The sequence below is a fragment of the Lissotriton helveticus genome, chromosome 2_1, assembly GCF_964261635.1.
Source record: "Lissotriton helveticus chromosome 2_1, aLisHel1.1, whole genome shotgun sequence".
Lineage (NCBI taxonomy): Eukaryota > Metazoa > Chordata > Amphibia > Caudata > Salamandridae > Lissotriton > Lissotriton helveticus.
Window position 1 is genome coordinate 174,449,605 of NC_136059.1, and position 24,450 is coordinate 174,474,054.

Sequence of the window (24,450 nt, forward strand, 5' to 3'; positions counted from 1 at the left end):
ATTACTGTACTGGTACTTATCGCATGAAAATAAGGCAATAAAAACAAAATGAAAAATAAAAGCATAAAAGGCAAAAAAATGTTTAGAGTTTTATATAGCGTGAACTAGACCCGAAGATATCGGGTATCAGAGCGCTTTACATAGCACCCGTTTTGTTACACAAGGACACATTCATTTTTGTTAGGCACGGGAAGATTGATTTGCCCAGAATCAAAGGATGTTGAGCATTGTTGCCGAGACTTGAACCTGGTTCCCCAGCTTCCACGTCAACCGCTCTAGCCCTAAGGCTACATCCTTCCCCAAATTTAGTTACAAAAACACAGTTCATATGGGCATTAAAGCTGAAATCAGAATTCCATGTTGTGTTCAAACAATGAGGAAGCAACAATGTGGAAAAGCTCTTATGGGAACCTACCTCTGGAAGAAAAAGGGCTGAATGTAATGCCCTCCGCAGGTCTCAAAACAAGGCCAGAGCAGCAGCCGCAAGTCCACCCACAAGATATCAAATCCCCTGGCAAAAGGAACCAAATTTTAGATTAGAAAAACATCTCCAATGTGACAGATAAAACAATACTGTATGGCACTGAATGGCAGATTTTACACATTTGTTCACCAAATAATGGTCTATTAAGTAAATAATTATCGTGTGACACCAATCTGCAAATCCCATTCAAATTCTAGTCTACGGTCACTTTAGCCCTTCTATTTCTTTTAAGAGCAATAACCCACAAATTACTAATTTAATCTGCATTTTCCTCTGTTTACCAGACTATTCATATACAAATTGAAGCTTTCTGAATATGGAACATCTTGAAATATCTTATACTGGACATAATGGACATTATATATATACATGCATCAAAAGTAAATTTGCCACACACCAGAATGTATACAATATTCACTGCAAATTCACAAAATTAAGGAAGTGAATACATTGTGCAAATAATTTCTCCACTTAATATCTATAATCTTCAAGAAATGGATTACAAAAATTATAGATGGCAGATATAGTAAATTGAATAAGAGGCTAACTGTAATGATTACAAACCTCACAGAAAAATATTAAAATGACCAAAAGAACTAATATGATACAAACTGATATAAGTATGTCACTGTCTGAAATGCACAACACATTGTGCAATGAAAATGACCAGCAATTAATATGGAATGAATTTAAACGAATATGATGTGTCATAATGAATATGAAACATACATTGACAAGAATGTAACATATATTGATATAAAACAGACTCAATTAAATAGAACACACATATACATAAAATGATTTATAAGAATGAATATCACAAACGTTAAAATGAATACCTTAAATTAATCACATAGATTGAAATTAATACATTTCAAAATGATCATAGACTGTGAAAAAATGAAGATGGCAAACGTTATGACGATGTGACATACCGTGAAATAATGAATGCACCCTTTCAGTTAAAAATGCTTTGTCTTCAAAACTATATGGCATACATTGAAATAAAATGATGGCTGTTGATGGAAATATGACCTACAGATTATCAGATCACTGTGAGCAACACCAATGTGTAATATTAATTTCAGGATGTGTGATATGAATTTTGATACCTGTCAGCTACAATACAGCATGTGCCATATTCATTTCAAAATGTCATTGATTCCAATGAGTATAATTGTTCCATCAAATTTAATTTTAATTTTGAGGGGTGGTTTATATCAATTTAAGTTTCTGTCTTATTATTATTATTATTAATGTAAGAGTATATATTTTATGTAAGCCATTTCTTGGAAATTTCACATTTACCGTTGAAAACTATCTGTGCAAGATTGAAAATCAATTAAACAGAAGCTGAACATAATATTTCCATGCACACTTTGCCCCAGGATGGTATTACTATTATAATGTACACTGTTCCCTATCTTGCCTAAATCATATACATTTTAATGAATCATTTGTTTTTCCTCCCTTGCCACCTGACTCTCAGATGCAAATGCAGTTGCTCCCTCACTTAGCAGATGTTCAACTTGTCTAAGTTGAGCACTGCCTCTAAGCAGCTTGATTTCATAGCAGGCACAGCTGGCGCCTAATGCCTTGCCCATCAGGGGCTCTAAGATACACTCAGCATGACACTTCATGGCTTACACAGAGATAAACAGAGATCTGAAAGTTTCTGTAGACATTCCTGTCATCGGACTGTTCGTAAGAGGTCCATTGCGTGGTCTGCACACCTGTCAGGTGTATCTATGTGTGTGTACATAGCACACAGAATACATTTAGATTTTAGGCTCTTAATAATACACGATTTGCACTACCGAAGAGAGGCCATGTGTATTAACCTTAGAATATATAAAAGATTGAGTGAGAACCTGCAAGGTTTGAAAGTTAAGACTTGTAGGTTACACCCAACGGGTAGACGTAGGCACGTCACTCATCCAAGATGATAACTTGTGTTCTGAAGGTAACACGAGGATCTCTGCAACTAGATCATTAACCAAATGAGCTATCTCAAATAAAGCACAAATTGAGACCTACACATTAGAGGTTATGCTCTAAAGCAGGCACATTAACCCTGTATGCTATTTTATAATGCTTTTGGCTATTTTATAATGCTTAGGACGGTGCCTAGACACCCTTGGGTATATGTCACGCTGTATAAATTCTTCATAATTCATTCAACTAGAGACAACATAAATATGACTCTTGAAAAATGCATTATACACATATTTATCTGCAGAAGGTTTTCAATGGGTGGGTCCTGTCAGAGATCAGCACTGGCAAATTCAAAAGGGGGCGTTGAAACAGGCCCATGCTGGATTCTCCTTATTTCTCGTTCAGACTCCCTCTCCCAAGCATAAAACGACAGAAGCAGCAAGATAAAGGAAAACAAATACCAGAGTGAAATGCTTGGAGCTTAGTACCCGGTTGACCTGGGAGGACTTGAAACAGGAGGAGAAGAATGGATGGCAAAGTAACATGACTAAGACCAGGATCACCAGGAGAACCAGGAGGACTTGGGCCAAAAACAACAGAACCAGGAAGCGAAAAAGACAAACACCATAAGTGCCAGCACCAGGAGACTCGGAAAGATTAACCCCTTTGGTGCTCATGACGAGCTCAGCTTATCATGACCACACCCGTTTTTTATTGCTGTCCAGTTAAAGTCAAGAATACCTAGGCTGGGAATACCATGGGTAAGGGGATCTAAAACCAAGAGGAACAAAACCAGAAAGACCTCGATGAATAGGGCTATGGGACCAGAGTTAACTAGGCAAATACCAGGTGGACCAAGACCGTGGAAGCAGGCCCAGGAAGATCAGGTGGACCAGGGGAAGTAGTAATATGTTTACCACAAAAGAGGTGCTCCTAGTATGATGACATAAGTGCTATAGTGTTACAGTGTTAACTTGTGAGTGCAAGCATCTCACAAAAAGTAAGACTAGTCTCACATTTCACCTGGTGTCATGCTTCATCTTTGACCAGTCCTCGCCCTCGAAACACTTGGTTTGATAGAGGGCGGGCATACACCTGGAGACAGGGATGCACTTCTAAAACTAAGTGGGCGCCCTTACAAGAAAAGTGAGGTTAAAAAGCCATTACAGATGTCATACTTGTTTTAATGTAACTGGTACCTGTATGGTGTTTGAAATAAAAGGTTGGTTTGTTTGGGATTCTATTGTCCCCCCACCGTACTATAAATGGTCAACATGTTTCTGCCTGCTGGCCCCAAGGGGTCCGTGACATTCATCAGGACCTATACTGTACAAAACGGGCTCCACCCTTACCATACTATGCTGGTGAGGGTTACACTTGGTGGGGTGACCACTTTCACACTCCACCGCATGTGCGGCTAAAGTATATGACCTAACTGATGGGACCTACTAGCCCCATAGGAGAGTGAGGAAGGGAGACCCCTTTGGTCAAGCGTGTAAATGGGGAGAACTCCCGTCTCTGCACCTACGTCTGGACTCCTCGCTTCCTCGCTGGTAGAACCATGACCAGAAGAACCAAGACCACCAGGACCAGCATGAGGAGGACTGGAATCAGTAGCGTTAGGATGAAGTGGACCGGGAGAAGCAAGAAATGCAACAGCTACCAGACATAGGAGGAACTGGAACAAGAGCAGTGCAAGGACAAGGAGAACTGAGGAAACCACAACCAGCAGGATTACCAAAAGGGTCAGGAGTAGGTGAACTGGCAGGACTATAGGGACCACGCAGGAATCTAACCACGAGGAACAGAACCGGGTGGGGGGCATGGCTAAAATGGCTATGTCCAGGAGAACTGGTTTTAAGCGGACATGATGCAGGACAAGAAGCATCATGAAATGGACCATGAGCTGGATGAGGATTAAGGCCAGAATGGCCACGACCAAGGTAACTAGTAGAACCAGGACCAAGAAAACGAGGAGAAGCATGATGTGGGGGATCAGGACCAAGAAGAACAGACCTGGAGAACATGTTAAGACCAGGCCCTAGAAGAGGACAAGGAGGATGAGGAGCAGGACCTTAAGGAAAGGCTAAAAAAGGAAGAGCATCTGGATGAGCAAATGGAGTATCAGGTAGGCGAGGAGGGTCAAGACGAGGCCTGGGAGGAACAGGGCCCACAAGAGAACCAGGAGAAAGAGTAAGACCAGACGAGGACCTGGACAACAAGAAAGAGCACCAGGGAGGAAAAAAGATAGGAGGAGGATAGAGAGTCGGAGGAAGAGGAAGGAGACAGGACAAGGAGGAAGAGATGCAGCAAGACGAGGCTGTGGGGCCTTTGTGACCAACTAAATACACTATAATAGCATAAACCATGAGATTTGCCCTAGGTTTGTCTAGGTTGGAAGCCATTGGCTTCACTCCTCGTGAACCTACCCCTCATGAGTTTTCATATATATTATTCCAGAGAAAACTGTTTCCATTTCAGGAATTGCCTCCACAACAATACTTTTCATAATGTTGCCACAAGGCTTGGGATATTCCCAATGGAATCCCATTCAGAGACTGCGAACAATAACTCACTAAATTATAAGGGGTATGCATATATTCTGTTGATCCCTCTATGCCCAATGGATATGAGTAGGAGATTGTGTACAGCTAAGGTGCAGTAAGAGTTGCTGTAACTGTTTAGATTATATTCATATTTCATGTTATGTTACTGCATTTGTACAGCACCTTTCTAGAATTGTTAGAGCCTGTAGCACGGATGGTCTTCTTGTTTTTTTTTCCTTTGAATAATGGCTTTCCTGCCAGATTCTATTTGGCGCGACGCATTGCCCTTGTTTTCTCAAGTCTGTGTGGCACATTGTCTCCTTGAACCTTCCAGTGTCGCCTTATATAGGTGTGTTCCAATGTTCATGACTTCCATTGTTTCCCTGTGGTCTTCTTGTTTCGTCACTTCCCGGTAATCATATCTCCCAGTGCCCATGCCTTCCTTATGTCCTGCCTTGTCGGTGTGTCTTGCAGTCTTCTAGAGCTGGTATCCACCAAGTGGTACATCTCCCCATGACCTATCCAGTGTCTCCACAGTATCGTCCCAGTGTCTCGTCGGTGTCCTTGCCTGTCTAGTCGTTGTATTGTATTGTATTGTATTGTAAGGGGTGCTTATAGAGCGCACTGACACCATGGGTTTCCTGGCGCTGGGCGGACATGGAGAGTACAGAGGGACTAGACAGATTGAGGGAAGAGCCAGGTTTTTAGAAACTTACGAAAGAGAATCAAAGAGTTAGAAACTTTAAGAGAAGGGGGAAAAGAATTCCAAAGCTTAGGGGCCAGGTATGCAAATCTCCGGCCTCCAGATCTACAGAGTTTATAAGAGGGAACAGTGAGAAGGTGAAGATAGGAGGATCTCAGATTCCGGGGCGGACAATAGGGTGTAATCAGAGATTCCACAAACGCGGGACAAGGCCCGGTTTGCGATTTGAAAACAAGACAGCCGATCTTGAAGGCAGACCTGGCAGTGACGGGGAGCCAATGGAGTTTGACAAGAAGGGGCCTGGCAGATTGCCACTTCGGGATCCCTAGGGCCAGTCTCGCCGCTTGATTTTGCACCACTTGCAGTCTGGCCACCGATGTTTTAGGCAGACCGTGGTAGATCGCGTTAGAGAAATCTAAGCGGGAGAGGACGAGGGCCATGATGACCTGTAGGAGGGCATCGGGTGTGAAAAGAGATGCCACTTTCCTGATCCTGCGTAGCTGGTAGATGCAGGACGAGACCACCGTCCCCACCTGTGGCCCAAGGGATAGACCGGAGTCATGTGGTTCCTTCTGTCAGCATCCCCTCGCATCCCCTGTCTCCATGTCTAACTGAGTCCATACCTCCTGGTGTGCATGTCTTCTAATGTTCATGTCTTTATGTTCCTGTGTCTGTTTTGGCCAAATTTCATTTTTTCCTCTGACTGTGCCTACCCACTGGCCATGCACATATTTTGAGCAATCCACACCCCACCCAAGGATCATTCACATGTCCAGTTCCAACAGGCGCATGCAGGATGGAAGTTCTTGTTTGGGAAATTATTGGAGGAACAATTAATAGGATGGAAGGTGGACAGGAGTGAATTTTAGGAGAAAGGCTAGAGTATCTCTGTCAAAAACCAGAGATACCCACTGTCCAAAGGCATCACCACTGTGACAGTTACCCTTCAGGTTGTAGGTCAGTCGGAGGGTTACACAATCTCCCTCAGAACTTTCTGAAGCTCCAACTTCTTGGTGCCTTTTCAAGTTGGAGGTCCCTTTTCCTTACAGAAATGCTTGAGCTCAACCACGGCAAATGGAGTTGCAGCGCGCGCAATGTAATTTGTTTTATTTATTTATTTATGTACTTAACTGCGATTGGCGGTATGCCGAAGGTTACTACCCACCCCCCTGCCCCTCCCATGCCCCTCCAAACCACCCCGCAGCACTCCCTCAAGGAGCCGCGACTGTGCATGACGCTAGTGCAGCATGTCAGATATGTTTTGTGTATGTGCTAGGCTGGGCTGTACAGTTCCCGCCTGACTCATGCGCAAAACAGGTAGTGGAGTCAAACTGCAATGCAAATAATTTTGGAACCAAAACAACCTCATTCAGCCTATGGCATGATGCCCACTTCAACAGATTGCTACAGATCCCAAAGGATGGTTTTGGAGGTGGGTAAAGGCACCCTTTGAGCACAGGAAGAGTTGCAATGGACAAGCCTCGCTCATTTGCAGTCGGGTGACTCTGAGCCTTCTCCAGACACATATGTGATCCTGTTTGGTCAATCTTTGATGGAGCAGCAAGCTGGAGACCTTGGGGCATATGTATCAAGCAAAATTGCATCCGCAAACACCGAATTTTGCTGAATTTCGGCGTTTGCGATCACATTTTTGCTTAGTGGTATGTATGAGGCAAATCTGCGTGCAAAATAAGGAATGCTAAATTTGCGATTCCTTATTTTGCAATTGCATTCAAGGAATCGCAAATTTTGCGATTCCTTAATGGCAATGTAAGAAGCACCAAAAAAGTGCAATTGGGCCTTAAGGAATCGCAAATTACCACCATCTTCAAGTTGGTGGTAATTTGTGATTTCTTTGAAAAATGCACTTTTTCAAAGTGCAATGTGAAGCACAAACATGCCCTTAGGGCATGTATGTGCACCACATGTGCACCCATGCTTATTTCAGGGGTGCAACAGGGTGTCCTTTTGACACCCCTGCACCCTTGAAATTGCATTCTCAATTTGCGATTCGCTAATTGCTAATCACAAATTGAGAATGTCTTCCCATTCATTCCTATGGGAAGGGAGGTATTCCTTAATTGCGAATCACAATTTGAAATTCACAATTAAGGAATATGTAGGATTCGCAAAATGTATTGCAAATCCTACATACATAGCATTTTGCGATTCTCAAATAGGGATTCGCAAAAAAATTGCTATTTAAGAATCGCAAATGAGGATGATGATACATATGGCCCCTTGTCGCTCCAGGATAGTCTTGGCCAGTCTGTCTAGCTGTCTGTCCCCCACGGGTCTTTCCCGCCTGTGGGGCTTGGCTCTTGTCTGCAGCTCAATCTCTCCCCCTTGCAGTCTCAGTCCAGGTAGTTAGCTCAGCACAATGTTTGTAAAGAGATGGGGGGGAGCGCATATATTCATATAGGTTGTTCTGGGGATGTGTAGTTGGCCAGCATGGAGCCTGCATCTATCTAGGAAGTGATCCACCCTCTACAGATGGATCTCGTGTCTAAAGATGGTCCTGTACATCTGATGCTACACAGTCTTGTTGCCCTGGTCAGTGACTTGCCCAGCATTACCAAAATGTCCTAAATGGGCACGGGCAGGCATGTATGTATTGACTATAAGTAGAGCATATGGAGGACCTGGGTTCAAGAGTGTGAGAGGTGGACAGAAGGCTGTCCTTCCCAGTGCAGCAGACTTGCTGACTCTGACCCAATTCACTGAACACCTCAGGACTATTCTCTTGCTTCCCAGGGTATGTCCCCGTGCTGTGCCACACAGGCCCTTCGCTGGCCTCTTCCAAGGGCATCATGGGCGATCCTTGCTGCCTCTATGACAGGGCATCCCGCCCTTTACAGCTGTCAATCAGTGGCCAGATAGGGTCGTAATTGATACTGACAGTGGGTACTTACTGACCCTAAACCCGGTGCCACTGCACCTGCTGCGCCCATGCTAAGAGCGAAGTGCACACGTCCTGCCACCCAATCACGCAAGCCCGTCCATCATCAAGAAGAAAGGTCCAGAGCCAGCGCCTCGAAGCATCTACTATCAGGCTAAAAGTGGGTCAGGCATTTCAGAGTCCCGGCAGCTCTAGCGACATCCTCGAGATTCCCATTCCTTTCTGTAGACGGAAGCAAGGCTGCACGAGCTGTATCGATTAGATCAGCAAAGTCCTGGACCGACATCAAGGGATGCAGACTGCGCGAGGCGCCACCTTTTCAGCATTGGCCTCTTTTTAAACGAGACGAACCTGTGTGCTCTTGCGCTGGCCGTGGCGCGCGCGCCACAGCTGAGAGCGCGCCGCCGTCTGCTGTCTGCAACCCACACCACACTGTGTGCTCGTGCGCTGGCCGGGGCGCACACGCCACAGCTGAGAGCGCGCCGCCGTCTGCTGTCTGCAACCCACACCACCCTGTGTGCTCTTGCGCTGGCCGTGGCGCGCGCCACAGCCGAGAGCGCGCCGCCGTCTGCTGTCTGCAACCCACACCACCCTGTGTGCTCTTGCGCTGGCCGTGGCGCGCGCCACAGCCGAGAGCGCGCCGCCGTCTGCTGTCTGCAACCCACACCACCCTGTGTGCTCTTGCGCTGGCCGTGGCGCGCGCGCCACAGCTGAGAGCGCGCCGCCGTCTGCTGTCTGCAACCCACACCACACTGTGTGCTCGTGCGCTGGCCGGGGCGCACACGCCACAGCTGAGAGCGCGCCGCCGTCTGCTGTCTGCAACCCACACCACCCTGTGTGCTCTTGCGCTGGCCGTGGCGCGCGCCACAGCCGAGAGCGCGCCGCCGTCTGCTGTCTGCAACCCACACCACCCTGTGTGCTCGTGCGCTGGCCGTGGCGCGCGCCACAGCCGAGAGCGCGCCGCCGTCTGCTGTCTGCAACCCACACCACACTGTGTGCTCGTGCGCTGGCCGGGGCGCACACGCCACATCCGAGAGCGCGCCGCCGTCTGCTGCCTGCAACCCGCAATGTAGGCTGGCCGGGGCGCGCGCCACATCCGAGAGCGACCCACACTGTGTGCACGCCGTGGCGCGGCCACAGAAAGCTAGCCCTTCTAAAGTCAAGCGTGGAGGCCTTCAGGGCACGCGCAGCTGTCCAAATAGAGGAAATATTGGGAAAAACATCTCTATTGTAGTTTATGGAAGTAGAAAATGATAAAGAGCCGTGAGGAGTGACAAAGAAGAGGAGGGGACTCGTGGAAATCATATGAAACATTCTTATAGCTGTGCACTGCTTAATCTAAATCGCTTCAACTTTTGTAGGCGCTTTATGAGATTAATAGTGACTCTTAGAAGCAACCAAAAGGAACAAGCAGCGCTATATAAAAACTCTCAAATGAAAAACATAACTTTCAAATAAATAAACAATTGAATTCACATATCTAGTGGAACACGGAAGTAAAACTGATTTACACCCAAAAGTTAATCACTCCTAACTTTCGCTTCAGCTAGAGGCTTCCTAGAGAAACCGTGCGCCATCTTAATTTTACAGGTAACTCAATCAAAATAGTCATTCATGGTGAGTGACAAATGCATTTTGCTGTTTGCTCCTTCACGGTACACATGTTTCCCATGATGACGTACCCGCCATGCAGGTTCCAGCCAATCATTCCCAGAGGATTTCAAGTAACAACAAGCAGGTAGCAGGATCCACAGGAATACAAACCATAACCGAGGAGAAGCTTATTTTCTGTATTTATGATCCCAAACAGAACCTCAGGGTAATGTAACGCGCAGGGCGTGTTGATGCCGCCAGGGACATGGTCAAGATGACTTTGGGCTGCTTGGAATGGGCATGGATGCAAAACAGATCAATTTAGAGTGCACGAGTTAATCTGTAAACTGAGGCTTGCTCAGCTCTGATGGACGTTATGGGGTAGGCCATGCATGAAATCACACTGCCACTCATATGTAGCGGTGTCTTATACCCTAAGTACAGCCCATGTCGTCCCATCCCCCGTTCCAAAGCATCTTTGGGTAAATTAGAAGCCATTCATCAGAAAGGCAGGCGCTCTCACTTAGCGAAAACGCGCCTGGCGAAGGGCTACGCTCAGCGGTTCTCGATAAATGACTTGGAAGAAGGTGAGCTATGGCACGCCCGCTGCCTGTTAGACAATCTCAGCGTGGCATGAAAGGGCCATTAAAAAATCATAATATGCGCATGCCGCTACCCAACAGAGGGCTGAAGGATTGGATGAGAGCGCCTAATGGGATTTACTGTGACAATATTTCATCAGCTGCCAATGGGTGACCAGCACTAGAAAGGCACTCATCTTTTGAGATCCCATACGAGGTCGAGAGCAAACAGTCAAGGTCAAACTCATCGCAAAACATTAGGCGATGTTTGTCCGATTCAGCTATATCGCGTCAACGAAGGAAGAAATAGCACATTGGCCTCTTGGGCTGTATGATGGTCAGAATATATCATTGCCACTGGTGCTTCCAAGTGGCGGCTTGTCATCAATGCCATACTGAGATAGGTCAATAAATTACTGATATGGCAAGATTTACCATAAAAAAAATTGACATTATTATCAGATTACTTCTTAGAAATACCACAAACCACACTTGAAGTCACAAAATTACTAACAAATTAGCACTCATCAGCCACTCATGGGCATAGAATAAGTCTGGGCTACCTTCCCCCAAAGAATGTCCTCAAAGTATGCAACAGCTTCTCATCTGCACCATTCACCTCCACCTCACAAATATGACTTGAGGCTGGACGGACATGCCATTGCATCCAAAAGACAATTAAGCTTACCCTCATTGGCCTAACACAAGACAAAGCTGTTGTCTGATAATTTCTGAGGCATAATTTATCTCCACATCATGAGGAAGACATAAGTCTGAAATCTGAACGAGGTAGCTGTGAGTCGAAACCCAACTCAAGCCAGACGACATGATGAATAGCTAGAAGGCACCATTGTACACATGCTATGAACATGACGGGAGGCCACACTGCCTTCAGTGTATGTTTTAGGGTCAATTTTACGTCAAGTAGCTTTAGGCATTTTTCATCACTACAGTGCCAGCCCAGCATTCTCGCTCTGCGTACGCTTTCATGAATCAAGTTATGCGACTAGTGTCAAAAGATGTTATTTCATCTACTTGTACTTTGTAAGAAAACAAGGTCGACTGCATCAGGTGAGCGATTCCCCACATTGTGATAAAGAACAGGGACCTCCAGGAGTCCAGGGCCAGATGCAATGAAATGGGACACTGCATGTTCCTCTGGGATCCACCGACATGCCCCCAACCCTTTGGTTCAATGAGTACGCCAATGGACTGGACCATCCACCGCACCATAAAGGCCCCTCGATGTACAGCGCTTGGGACACTAACTGCTCCAGACTCCAGGAGAGGGCTTCACAGGGCACTTGTTTTTGCCAAATTTTTAGAACTTGCTGCCGTGGTCTTAAGCTTTATACTCTACATTTATATAAGGCTTTAGATCTACCCCAGTGAGCAGAGCTACTTTAATTGGCCTGAGCTGGAAGATAATCAGTGGCTGGCACAGAAACCAGCTGAGACCCAGCCCACTGGATCGCACAGCGGTGTCCACTGCAGATTCGTGAAAACGTTGCGCGCATTGTATTACTGGCTGCGTTTGATGACCTTAGGTTTCAGGGTGAGGCTTAAATATACTGATGTCTACCTAAGGCCCCCAAAAAAAACTGCAATTACCAATTTCTAACAAAGGCTTGTCAGTGACAAAAAAATCCAAACAGAGGTGTCCATTTAGACCACATGAGGCCACATTTCTGGGCGTGAGACCGACACAGATATCTTGCCTTCTATCAAGTGTAGCCACGCCCACCCCCCCTCTGGGTTCAAAGGTTGTGTTACGTGAGAGTAATGTGCCTTGTGGGGACCATGGACTGCTTTGTGGTCCCACATCAAACCGTGCCTCACAGCAACACCAAAGACAGAAGGGGACAGATGTCTGTGATGATGTGAGTCTCAAACAGGAGAACATGCCACTGGTCAGAGAGAACCATTTCCCAAATCCTCCCTGAGCAGTGCCACAGTGGTTAATTTGTAAAACAACAAGTGCCGGGGCTCTCCACAGGAGGCAGCTTGCACCAGTCCATTTCCCGTGTTAGCACCGCCTAAAACAGAACCAACTACTAACCATGAAAGTGGGGAGAGGATGTGGGCTAATGGCCAGAGCTGCCGACCAGATGAGTCTCGGCAGGGATGGTCAACATCCTGTGATTCTGGCCAAATCACGTAATCTCTCATGCACTGCCGACCATAAATGAATATGAATGTCTCCTTAACTGGTGCTTATGAAAAGCACCGGTGTTGATGATCAGGTGCGGTGGGAAACACTGGCTCAAATTAAGCACTGCCTCGCCCAATCACAGAGCTGTGTGACATGAGGACGAGAGAGGAGAATGCCCCCTCGCAACACCCAGCGTGTTTCCCAGTCGCAGAGCAGGACCCAATCACATGCATGTATTCAGGCCAGACATGCCGAGATGTGAGTGTCATGACAGCCACGTATGCGAGCCTGCCTTCCGTCATGGCCTGCGCTCGTACCCTCAGCAGGGCAGAGACAGGGCTCCCTCCTCGGTGCGAAACGTTATTCCCACTGAGGAGGGCGGGAAAAGTTGCCAAACCTCAACTAATGAAAGAATAAGCCGTGGGTAAACATTGCTCAACAATATCTGATGAGAGGTCGGAGCCCTCACGTCAGTCTGCGGTTCGGTTTTATTGGCACTCAGGGGGCCGATGCGAGTAACACCACAAGACAAATTACAGCCGCTGCTAAAAAAACAGAGATCACTGAAAGTTCCTCTATATAACCTTAAACGGCTCCCAGTGATTTACTGCAGCCCTGAGCCCGACAGGCCCCCCCGGGCCCACGTGGCCACTGGAGGGGGGAGAGCGAGGTCGCCAGACCCAGGCCTGAGGGAGCACGAGGGGGGCACGCTCGTCTCTGTCGTCAAGGCAACGTGCGTCACGATTAGGCGGGGCCAGTGGCGCAGCTATGCCCCCCCACCCCCCAATGGGCCACAGAGTGCAAGGAAAGAAAATGCCCCCCATCTACGGCAATAATCAGGGCTCACTGGATTCCCCCAAGCCTCTGGGTCACGGTGCCGCTGCACCAGCTGCACCACTTATAGCGACGCCCTGGCAGGCCTGGTACAGTCAACCCCGTGCCTGTCTCATCCGATGCATAAGCCATCACTGGCCCCATGTCATGTGAAAAGACTTCAAAAGTCGTGTTTTTTAGGTCTCGCCTGTCGATGCGCATGCGCATCGAGCAAGGCGAGAGTATTGCGAGTTATCCACTCTTTATCCACACTGCAAGGAATCGTGGCGATTCCTTGCAGTGCCCGTGACTTTTAAGGTCAATGCGCATGCGCATTAAGCTTATGCGCATGCGCATTGACCTTAAAAGTCACGGGCGCGTGCATGTCCGTCTTTGTTTACCCGCTCCGCCCCCTCCCGCCGTGTCGCCTTGCCTACTCTCTTCCACAGCCTCCCCCAGCTCCGCCCCCTCACTACTTGATTGCACGGCCGCTAGGCCGTGCCTCCCCTACTCTCCTCCCCCCTCCTCCCCTGCCTGCCTGCCGCTAGCTGAGTCCTAGCGTTGGCTGAACATCCCGTGATTTTGGACAAATCCCTTAATCTTGCTGTGACCTTGTTTCTACTTTCAGCGCGGAGGCTTATTTCTAAACATGTTCACACTCTCGACGTCTGAAACGGGTGAAACAGGACTATGAGATTGCAAGATTTCTGCGAAAATTGGTAGTCTTAAAGAGCTCTGCCGCCCACTTTAAAACACATTCAAGACCTCACTAAGTGAGAGGAGACCCCACTGTTCCTCTACCACGAGGAATCAGACCTTTAAGACCGCAGCGTTCCTTCTGTTCGAGTGAACGCAGACCCTGTACAATACCACTCGTACGAGTCACAACCCAGCCTACTATAATCGCGCATCTTTGTGTGACACGTTCCGTGAATTCCATTCCCCGAATCTGTTGCGAAATACTACAGCCCACACTTTACCCGTGTTGTGACTGACTAGTTTTAATTTATTGCGGTGCCCATTTCATTTACACTATTTTTGTTCTGAAGTGTCTGCCATTTATTGCAGTATTGTACCTCTACCTGCACTTTGTACGCTTCTGAAACCTGCACACATATCACTTTTCCTCCTATAATGTACCGATTGCTACTTCATGTATTTTTGCTGCTCACCATTGTCACTATTCATTCACGCAACTCAACGTTGCCTTCCTTCACCTATAATTTTCTCCTCACGCATCCTTAATGCTCCCATCGAGACGCGCCCCGCCAACCCACTGCAAAGTCCGCGCTACCAAAACCAACAAACAAACTATCACCCCCGCATCGCTCTCCGTACTCTGGCCTCAGCAACCCCCTTCTCCACCCCCACCAGTCCCCTCGGCTAACTTGGTAGAGATGCGGCCCCGCCCGGGCTCCCCCCTCCCAGGACTTCCTCCTCGCATCCCTGCCCCCTCGCGCTGCTTCAACCCCTCCCCTGGCCACGGCACTTTATTAGGGGCCTAACCCGACCATTTGACTGTCATTGTAAGTCTCTTGCTGGAGCTACAGTCCCAACAAAAAATAAGCCTTTCGGCAGTCCGATGTCCCAGCTGCGTCTAGCTTGCTTTCTGTGACCAGACACACGTTTTTTGGCTTTTATTGAGTTATCCCCTCTGCTCTTGAACATTGTAAATCGCACCCTCTCTTCTATGGGTGCTAAGTGCTATATCCTGTATTTTTCTTCTTCATATATGACTTTGTTTCTATCACTGTGCTGCTCTCTGCAAATTTATAAAGCGCTCTGATACCCGTCAAGTTTGCGCTATAAAAAACGATCAAATAAATAAATACTTGCATGAAGTCCGTGTTTTAAATCTAGCGACTGAGATGTATTTTCTATTTTGTTTAGTTCATTTCGTGACAAAAATGTTACGAGTCATTGCCTGTGCGACTTCTTTTAATCTTGCAGAAGCAAGGCTGCACCACGCCACATCTTGTTCCTCTTTTACCCACTCTGACACTGTCCCGGGACCGTCAAAACCAGTTTGCCCAGTTTGGAAAGCTTCACTTCAGTGCTTCTCTCCTCTACCTGCATATCAACACGGTGGTGTGAGGGGGTGTGGTGTCGGGAGAGGTAGGCTGGGGGGAGGAGAGGTGTGTTTGTGACAACTCCCAGGGCTGTGCACAAACGCCTTTCATTTGCTCGGTTACCAACAATCTCATAGCCAGCTACTTAAGTGTCCAGGGAAGGCAACACGCAGGGCCGAAAGCTGCCGTTATTATCCGTAACGACCTCAGAGGGGACCTCTCAACATTACTCACAGAAAACAACTCAGAAGGTGGAGTCATTATACTAAAAGGAAACCGCACAGGCTTTCTGTATACTGTGACTGTGGGAGAATTAGTTAATGTTCCTGCGTTTGAGTTAGAGCTTTTAGATTTGTTTATGGCTTTTTTTCTTTGTAATTCTTTAGCATTGCCTACAGGAAACAAAAATGCTAAAGATTTAAAAAAAAAAACCCATAAACAATTCTAAAAGCACTAACTCTAATGCTGCGAGACCTATTGCATTTCCAATTTTTTCTGTCCACGAGTTCTTTACACTAAGTCAGGGCTATTAGAAGGTGTCGCCCCAGGCATCTAGGCTGCCGCGTGACTGACCTTGCCCCAGCCCTATTAGCCATTCAGGGTCACTGACCAGCGGGTGCATTCCCTGATCTCCCAGGAGATGGCCGCCATTGAACATGAGCGCGCTCTTTCAAAGGGGTTCTTTGGCAGAAAGTCTCATCATAGTGTGATTTGTGACAGACTGAAAAAACACCGGCATGTGAGCACCACAACATAAGTGCCTGGCCCACGGAGGGGGAGACACTGCATGTTTGCTAGTCCTTGAACTGGTAAGAGAGAAGGTAAGGAGACGCCATGCGCCACACCTGTTTTTTCATTCACAAACTATTGATATCTGGTAGGTGAAGTCCAATCAGTTCCCCCAGTGAGATCTAAGACTACAAATACCATAATACATTTTCTTTATTAAAAGTCATCTAAGACGGACGATTGCCTATGCCATACCTTAGTCGGTAATCCTAATGCAGCCCTTAGAGTATATATGAAAGGAATCCACCAGTGGCTGAAAGCGGGATCAAATCACGGTGACCGGGGAGTGTCCAGGGCCAACAGTCCTGGTAGAAGAGGTTCCTGCTGCAGCCTCTTCCACCGAAGTAAGATAACCCCACACCAGGATCCTGCAGGATCCGGAGATCCGAGACCGACCTCTGCTATGCCATGCTTCCTGCAATGGCGCGAACCTTGGAAGGTCAGCAAGCTTCAGTAGCCAATGGAGATCTGACATAACAAAGATCACACTACCTATGAGACAGACTAGATGCAACTAGATTAATCTCGCCTCACTAGTGCATTACGCTCCATTGAGAGGGTGTACGGAGGCCCCTTGGCTCAAAAGAGCAAACTTCAATGAATGGCTACCAAGATCCTAGCTTTCTGCTCTCCCCGAGACACGCGTGGTTCTTCGCTCCTTCCAAACGTAATCCATGCCCTCTCTATTAGCTGAAGGAAGCCCTTCCATTATAGAAAAATCTACTGTACATGACTATGGAAGTGTCCTTCCAGTGTGTTCTTGCGGTTTGAGAGTCTGCCATTTATTGCGGTATTATCTTTCTACCTGTGTTTGGTACTCGTATGTAACATGCACCCGTCACTTTCTCTTGTAACACACTGTTTTCTACCTCTTACTTTTGTTTATTTTCGATACCTGCACAAGTGCCACCATGGCCTACGTAACATTTGTTCTTGTGCTAGAGGGCCCTCCATATTTTGCAGTATTATACCTCTATGTTTACTTTGTATGCTTTTGTAACCTGCACACGTCACTCTTTCCTCCAGTAATGCACCGTTTTGCTACCTCTTGTATTTTGTTGGTTCACGATTGTCACTTTTGTAATGCACCGTTTTGCTACCTCTTGTATTTTGTTGGCTCACGATTGTCTTTTTTGCTTCATTTAATGTAACGTTAGCTTTTGTATTTTGTTCACTTGTAATGTTCTCATGTATCAGTTCTGTTCCTATTGTGAAGCGCTCTCACGCCTTCGGGTAAAGTCTGCGATATATAAAAACGCACAAATAAATAAATAAGCAAATAGGATGGCCAGAAATAGAAGATAAACTGTCATTGCACTTGTATAGCGCTTTATGCGTCTCACTAGGCACCAATATGCACTGTGGACAGGTAGCATGCTGCATTAAGAGAGAGTGCTTGGTTTGAAGGGTGCTCTACTTGTAGTGTAGTCTATGAGGAAGGTGTTTTGGGGTTTACGTGTGTGAGTGGAGTTGTGCTCTGAACCTGTGTTGGACCACGGCATTTCATGTGTGGTGGCCGGAAGGAGGAAGAGGCGTAGGGTGGGATGGTTGCATGAGTCAGCGACAGGTCCTCGGTGAGGTGTATGTGAGTGACTGCCCAATCAACAACCCATGGCTGTGTTTGCTGCCTTTGAGGGGAGAAGAGGGAAAGAGAAGAGAGGTCTGCAGGATAGGCTGCAAGAGCAGCCATCTTGTCGCAGCCGGGTGCTGTCCCACTGTAGCTGGCCGTGCTTCAGGGCGTCAGATCTTAAGTTGGGTGGTGGGGCAAGGCTGGGGCACACAGGGATGGTCTATATAATAGTCCTCCAAGGTTTCAGCTAGTTATATTATAAATCTATGTAACAAGGGAACCCGAGAGGCTTCAGGGTGCTTGGGTAAACGGTACGATGTAAAACAATGGCCTCATGATATATAAATGCAACAATGCTTCCAACAAAATGCTTATTTATTCTAAAAATATTTTTTATAAAAAATATTTTATAATGGCACAGTGGGTTTGATTGAAAAATGTGCTCGTGGTTCTTTCATCGGGGATACACATGACAATGCTGATTACAAGTGTGTATCTAAAAACAAGAATAGCACGGCCCATTCTGGGCTAGCAAACAATCCTGTGCACACATATGATCAATATTTTACAATATATGTTTAGGTATCTGAAAACATCAGAACAAAATCTGTTGTAATTTTCTTTGTTCCTTTAATGTGTGTTGGCACAGAGAACAGCGGCAGTAACAGATTTTTGTGTGCATTGGAAACATAGCTTCTTGGTGTTGTGTGGACTGTTGGTATGGTGACGACATTCAGATTTTGAAATATTTTACTACAAGAATACGGTAGCAAAAATATTGACAACCAAAACATCAACAAGGTAAGTATATGTATAAGCCTGCTGTACTTAACTCCATATGCATATACCCTGACTCTATATTTTTCATCACGGTAGTTAAATGTAGAATTAAAAATAGTAAAAGTGTTCTTACTGCCACAATATTTTGGTTTTTGATATTTTTGCCACAATATTCTTGTGCGATATTTCAGTAATATATTGTATTGTGATACTGTAACATAAATAGTTTGTGTGAAAGTGTGAATTTATAGGCCTGTCCTTTGGTTTTCCTGATTGCTGCCTGCACTGGATCACTTTATATTTTTTGGTATTTTATGCAGATCTCTTAAATGTCAGAGTTTAGGTGCTTTTAGGTATTTGTGAATTAGCGCCTTACACTTAGAAACAACAGACAAGTAGCCCCTATATTAACCTTCTTCACCTTTCTTTATTTAAGCACTGACCTTTTTTCCCATAATGAGCCCCATTCTGCCCTCCAATAGCCCAGTTTGACAACCCCAATAGTATGAGTTACCTCCCTGGAGCACTCAAAGCCCTCTCTGTTCGACTTCTCTGGACGTACCTAGTCAACAATCGCCTCTTCATGCAAAGCCTCTATCCACGCTTGCTAACATCGTCCACTCACAAGGTACACAAAGTGCTCCTTTTTCTATCCGCTTCCAACACATTTTTTAGGTTGTTTTCACTATCCAATAATGTATTAAATATTTTGTGGTTTGCACTTAACGCTTTACAAAGACACAAGGTTGTATGAGGTGAAATGAAAAACAATTTGTAAAGTGCACAAATCCCCTAAGGTGACTAGACACAGAGACAAAGAGTAAACAGTAAACAGTAAAATTGTATTTGATCCAGACCTCAACTGAGATCAACAAATACAGAATTAAAATAATTTTAGATACACATAAAAATGCTTAGCTAAAACACTTTTGCTTTTTACACTCACTACAAGATGGTACAGTAGCAAAGTTCAACCACCTACTCAAACAGCATTAGATAGAATTTGATAAGGTAAAATCTTCGGATTGTGCTTATAATTTAAAACAGCCTCAAAAAGCTTTTTAAGAATTTAAAGAGATTATGGCAAACATATTCATTAACCGGATAGTTACACAATGTAATTAAATCTTGAGCAGAGAAAGGGTTATACTTTAATTTAATTGGGATTATATAACGTCGGCGGGCCATAACTATTCTCACACTAGGACAGATTAATAAAGCCAAAGAGTAATAGAAAAGAGAACCGGAGTAAACCAGAAGCAGATTAGGGGGTAAAAACACCAGGTTTGAAGAGTTCTCCTAAACAAGAGATGGTTATCAGTTTCTGTGATGTGACGCGGGAGAGGGGGCATTCCACAGTTTAGCTGTGGTCTAGGAAAGAGATTTGGCCTCCATCTAACATGACAAATTGTTGGCACTGCCACAAAATCTTTGGAAAGTGAGCGAGGCATCCTACATAGTGGTACCACTCAAACTATTCCCTGAAGAATTTGGGGCCCAGGTAATGTGGTGCCCTATATGCAATGCAAAGAACCTTAAACAAAATCCTCTTTTCCACTGGATCCAATGCAGCTTTTTGAGCACCTGAGAAACCGACTGATGTTTGGGAGAGTCCACAATGAGCCGAGCAGCCGCGCTTGAAGAGTTTGGAGTTTAGTTAGAGAACTTTGGTTGACATTGAGGTATAGGGCATTGGAATAGTCCAACCAAGATGGTCTAAGGGCAAGAAAAACTTTTTTAAGAGCAGCAACAGGAATGTAGGGAAACATTGTTTTTTTCAGAGGTCTGATGATATAGAAACATGAGGAGGCTCACCTGAGTGTCTCAATTTTGACAGATAAGCGATCTAAGAAACAAGGCAATGAAGTGATTTCATATAGTAAAACCTTGTCCGGTGAGGACACTACTGTTAAAATAAAGGTCTTTTGGGTCCACAGAAACCAGTCACAGCACCCCACCACTTCCAACACCCACAGACTCTTGGCTTCACATTTCCTCATAGAATCCCTCAGTCTGACTTCTTCCCGTTGCTTCATTTCATGTTGCTTTTTTCAATACAAGGCCACGAGTGTCCATCGATTTAACAAACTTTAATAACATAAAATCTTAAATATTGACTTTGCCAGTTAGTACAAACGTGGCAGCACCCCTTCAGAATCTGCAATAATAAGTAGCTGAGTGAAAAGAAACACAGACATGTCACCCTTAATACATCTGGCCATCAAACACCGCAACAGCAGTCAACCTCTCACCAAATGAAAAATCCCATGCGTGAACAGGAGGTGTGAAAGCAATTTATTCCCAAAAAATCAATAAATATATATCACAAACTAAACACACGCTGCAGGGTGCAGAATTCCGTATATTTTTTCCCTGACAAAAACGATTAAACTTATTCTGTCAGTTTTATGCCCTTCATCAATGTTTCAAAAGCTCTAACGTGCTGCAGAAAAGATAAATATTGAGAAAGAACCACATTTGGTTGCAGATGCTTGGTTCGCAAAGCACCTGACACGTATAGTAGGATCACCTCTTGATTCTAAAGCCGGTGGGACATTCATGAACCTTTGGGGTGGAGGTCCTGGGTAGACGTCTACAAGAAAGCCACAACTTCCTCCTCTGATTAGAACAACCCACTCAACCCATGATCTTGTGGCCACTAGGCAGAGGTCTGGCCAGTGAGATGTCAGATAGGAGCAGGTCTGTTTTGTCTGTCCAGAGCTTTTAAGAACTGCGGGGCAACCAAGAAGCCACCACACTTTTCATCGTTTTAGGAAGTATCATTGTTTTGTTTTATCAATTTTGCATTTTGCACACTGATTGGCAGTTATGTACTGCTATTTTGCACTATAGGGCTAGGCTGCTCCTGTTTCCCACTATGCTCCTGTTGCTAACCCCAAATTTTAATAGAATTGGGTCATAGGTTATATTTTGCACATGAACTGGTTGCTACTGAACTGCTCTTTTGCACAGGTCTGGATATGCTTAGCTATCTTTACTTGCAGCTAATTCCATTCTGAACATTGAAGTCGAATATGCACTTTGGACCGTGCCGCATATGACTTGGCTTATTTATAATACTGCCCTTCGCATTTTTTAGATGTTCTGTTACTCCCTTTTTTCCTGCTGCTAATTCTAAATTGATTTTTTAGCTGAAATTGAATTCTTGATTTTACACTGTTTACGAACTAGCAACTTTCTAATGTCCTTTGTACATCCCAGGATTCGTAATGTTGTAAACCTCAAGTGTTTTATGTTCCGTGATTATTGACAATATTGTCTGTTTTTACTTAAAAGAATTCTAGCCATCCTAATGCTGGTTCTTGATAGCTATGTGATGCTTTGTGGACTGAGCCTGCAATGTTTTATGTTTGTATTTTTTGTGGACCTCCTACGAGTTCCAAATCTTTAATACATTTTGAATTGAATTGTGGCCACTAAGCGGAGGTCTGGCCAGTGAGACCTCAGACAGGAGCAGGTCTGTTTTGTCTGTACAGAGCATGAAAGAACTGAGGGGCAACCAAGAAGCCACCAGGCTCACACAGGCTTTGAATTATGCCTGGATCAGAGGTTCGTCCCCTTATAATCTGACATGGTGGCAAGGACTAAAGAGTAGGCTACAGACGCGAGTGGGTCAACGTTTAGCATCCAACAGCAAAGACTCTGAAAGTCAAAAATCTAAGGGGGTTAAGAGATGGCCGATGTCTGTGACTGTTTGGTTGACTATGCTTTCTGTAATCTCAGAGGCAAAGGGAAGAAGTGAGAAGGGCCTACAATTCAACAGAATGTTGGGGTCAGCTGTAGGTTTCTTATCCAGTGGTAAAAACTAAAGTCTTTTTCCATCTATCCAGCCTTTTTTAGTCGTCATGCCTGCCTCCAAGAAGGCATTCCATATCTAGGTCGCACTGGAGCCATACACGTTATCACTCCTATGGGACAGGGGTCCAGAGAAGAGCTAGAAGAAACACTATTTCTATGGAGCTGACCGGTTTCAGTAGAGTCCAAGGTAAAGGGTAATACACTGGAACTGGAATGCTTACTGACCTGGGATTTCCAATGGTAGACGCCTGACTAGAGAGGTACTATAGACATTTTCAGAGATTCGGTCATTCATAGAATAAAATAAATAGGTGAGATCTGAACAAAGCTCAAACGGTACAGTAATTATGAGCTTCAAAACTGTAGGATGAGCTAAACTGGTGTAAATGGAGAAAATGCCCTACTGAGATTCGATTTTTGGATTCTGCGCTGAGAATAACACTCGTGGTCCGCAGAACCATCTGAAAAACTTTGTACTACTGGCAATTTTTTCCCACCCCTTCCCTTTCTCTCATCACTGTATATAGTACACTTTCACGAACATCACTGAGCACTGAATGTCACAACTCTTTTTCATATGATGCACCCCCATGTATTGTTGGCAGCTATGTATATATTTGAATAAGGGTATTTATAAATGAAGCAATTTATATAAAAATCTTTTGAAACAAAAAGGCGTTGTTGCCAAGTCTAATAACTTTCTGTATTTGTGTAGGTCAATTACCTACGTTTTTTACATGCTCTTTTGGTAGCTGCCACTTCCGGGATAAACCATGGAGCAGATGGGTAGTGACTTTCAGGCTTAGGCAACTTGTAGTTTAGAACATCCAAACTCCACACATTGAAAGCGAACGAAGGGTGGGAGAGATTATAGCAAAGCCTGGCTGAGAAAGGGCCAGTATGGAGGGAACATTGCACCGATTACATCTATGCCAATGTCTGCAAGGTTGCTGTGGCAGAGAAGAAGCAAAGATGGATTTTTAATAATGATGGTCTAGGAGTGAACAGAATCCCTTTAGGGTCTGATTCAGGAAAGCCATCACCTGAGCACGGGGAGGATTGGCCAAAAGCAAGCTAAGCGTTTGACCAGTAGTCAGCACCCCCCTGGACAAATCAGTGCATATGTAAAAAGCCTTAAAGGAGCCAATGAATTCAGATTTTTCTTTAGATGAAGCATCATCTATCCAGGTATTAAAATCATCAAGATGGACTGCATTGTCACATTGAAGCTGTAAGGTTTAGGAAGAATTCACTAAAGGGTGCAAGAAGTCTCAGAGGGTGGTAGACGAAACCTGTTTTAATACCGCAGGTGGCATGGCAGCCATGATCCCTGGCCCTGGGTATGAATGGCACTCCCGCTACGCGTATCTGCTGTGTGTCCATATATAAATCCCTCCTCTAAGGTGGCACTGAGGAAACCAAAGATAGAGTCCTCAGAGCGTCCGTCAGCGAAGAAGAGTAAAGACAGGGAAAAATAGAGCCCAAGGCACTCCAGTGACGTCAGGCAGAAACCAGGCAATCACAGTAGGGCAACAGAAAAGGTTCAACCTACCAACGTAAGGTTATGTATTTGTGAGCTAATGTTCCTTCTTCTTGAACAAGTGCTTAATCAATGAGGATGAATCCTTATTATCAAATGTTTCGCTGGTAGAGGGCTAATGCTCTATTTCCAATAATTTCCCACTCATTTAATCCATTCTACTCTTTGTTTGTTTCA

The 24,450-nt window shown here is 45.3% G+C and overlaps 1 protein-coding gene across 3 annotated transcripts in view; it reads right to left on the minus strand.

Moving 5' to 3' along the window:
- The window catches only part of CNTFR (ciliary neurotrophic factor receptor), an 883,959-nt gene that overhangs the window by 571,274 nt on the left and 288,235 nt on the right, over positions 1–24,450 (minus strand). For all 3 annotated transcript variants that reach the window (XM_078674690.1, XM_078674691.1, XM_078674692.1), the window contains one exon: positions 416–511. The gene's annotated coding sequence lies outside the window, so the exon portion shown is untranslated. The remainder of the gene's footprint in view (positions 1–415; positions 512–24,450) is intronic.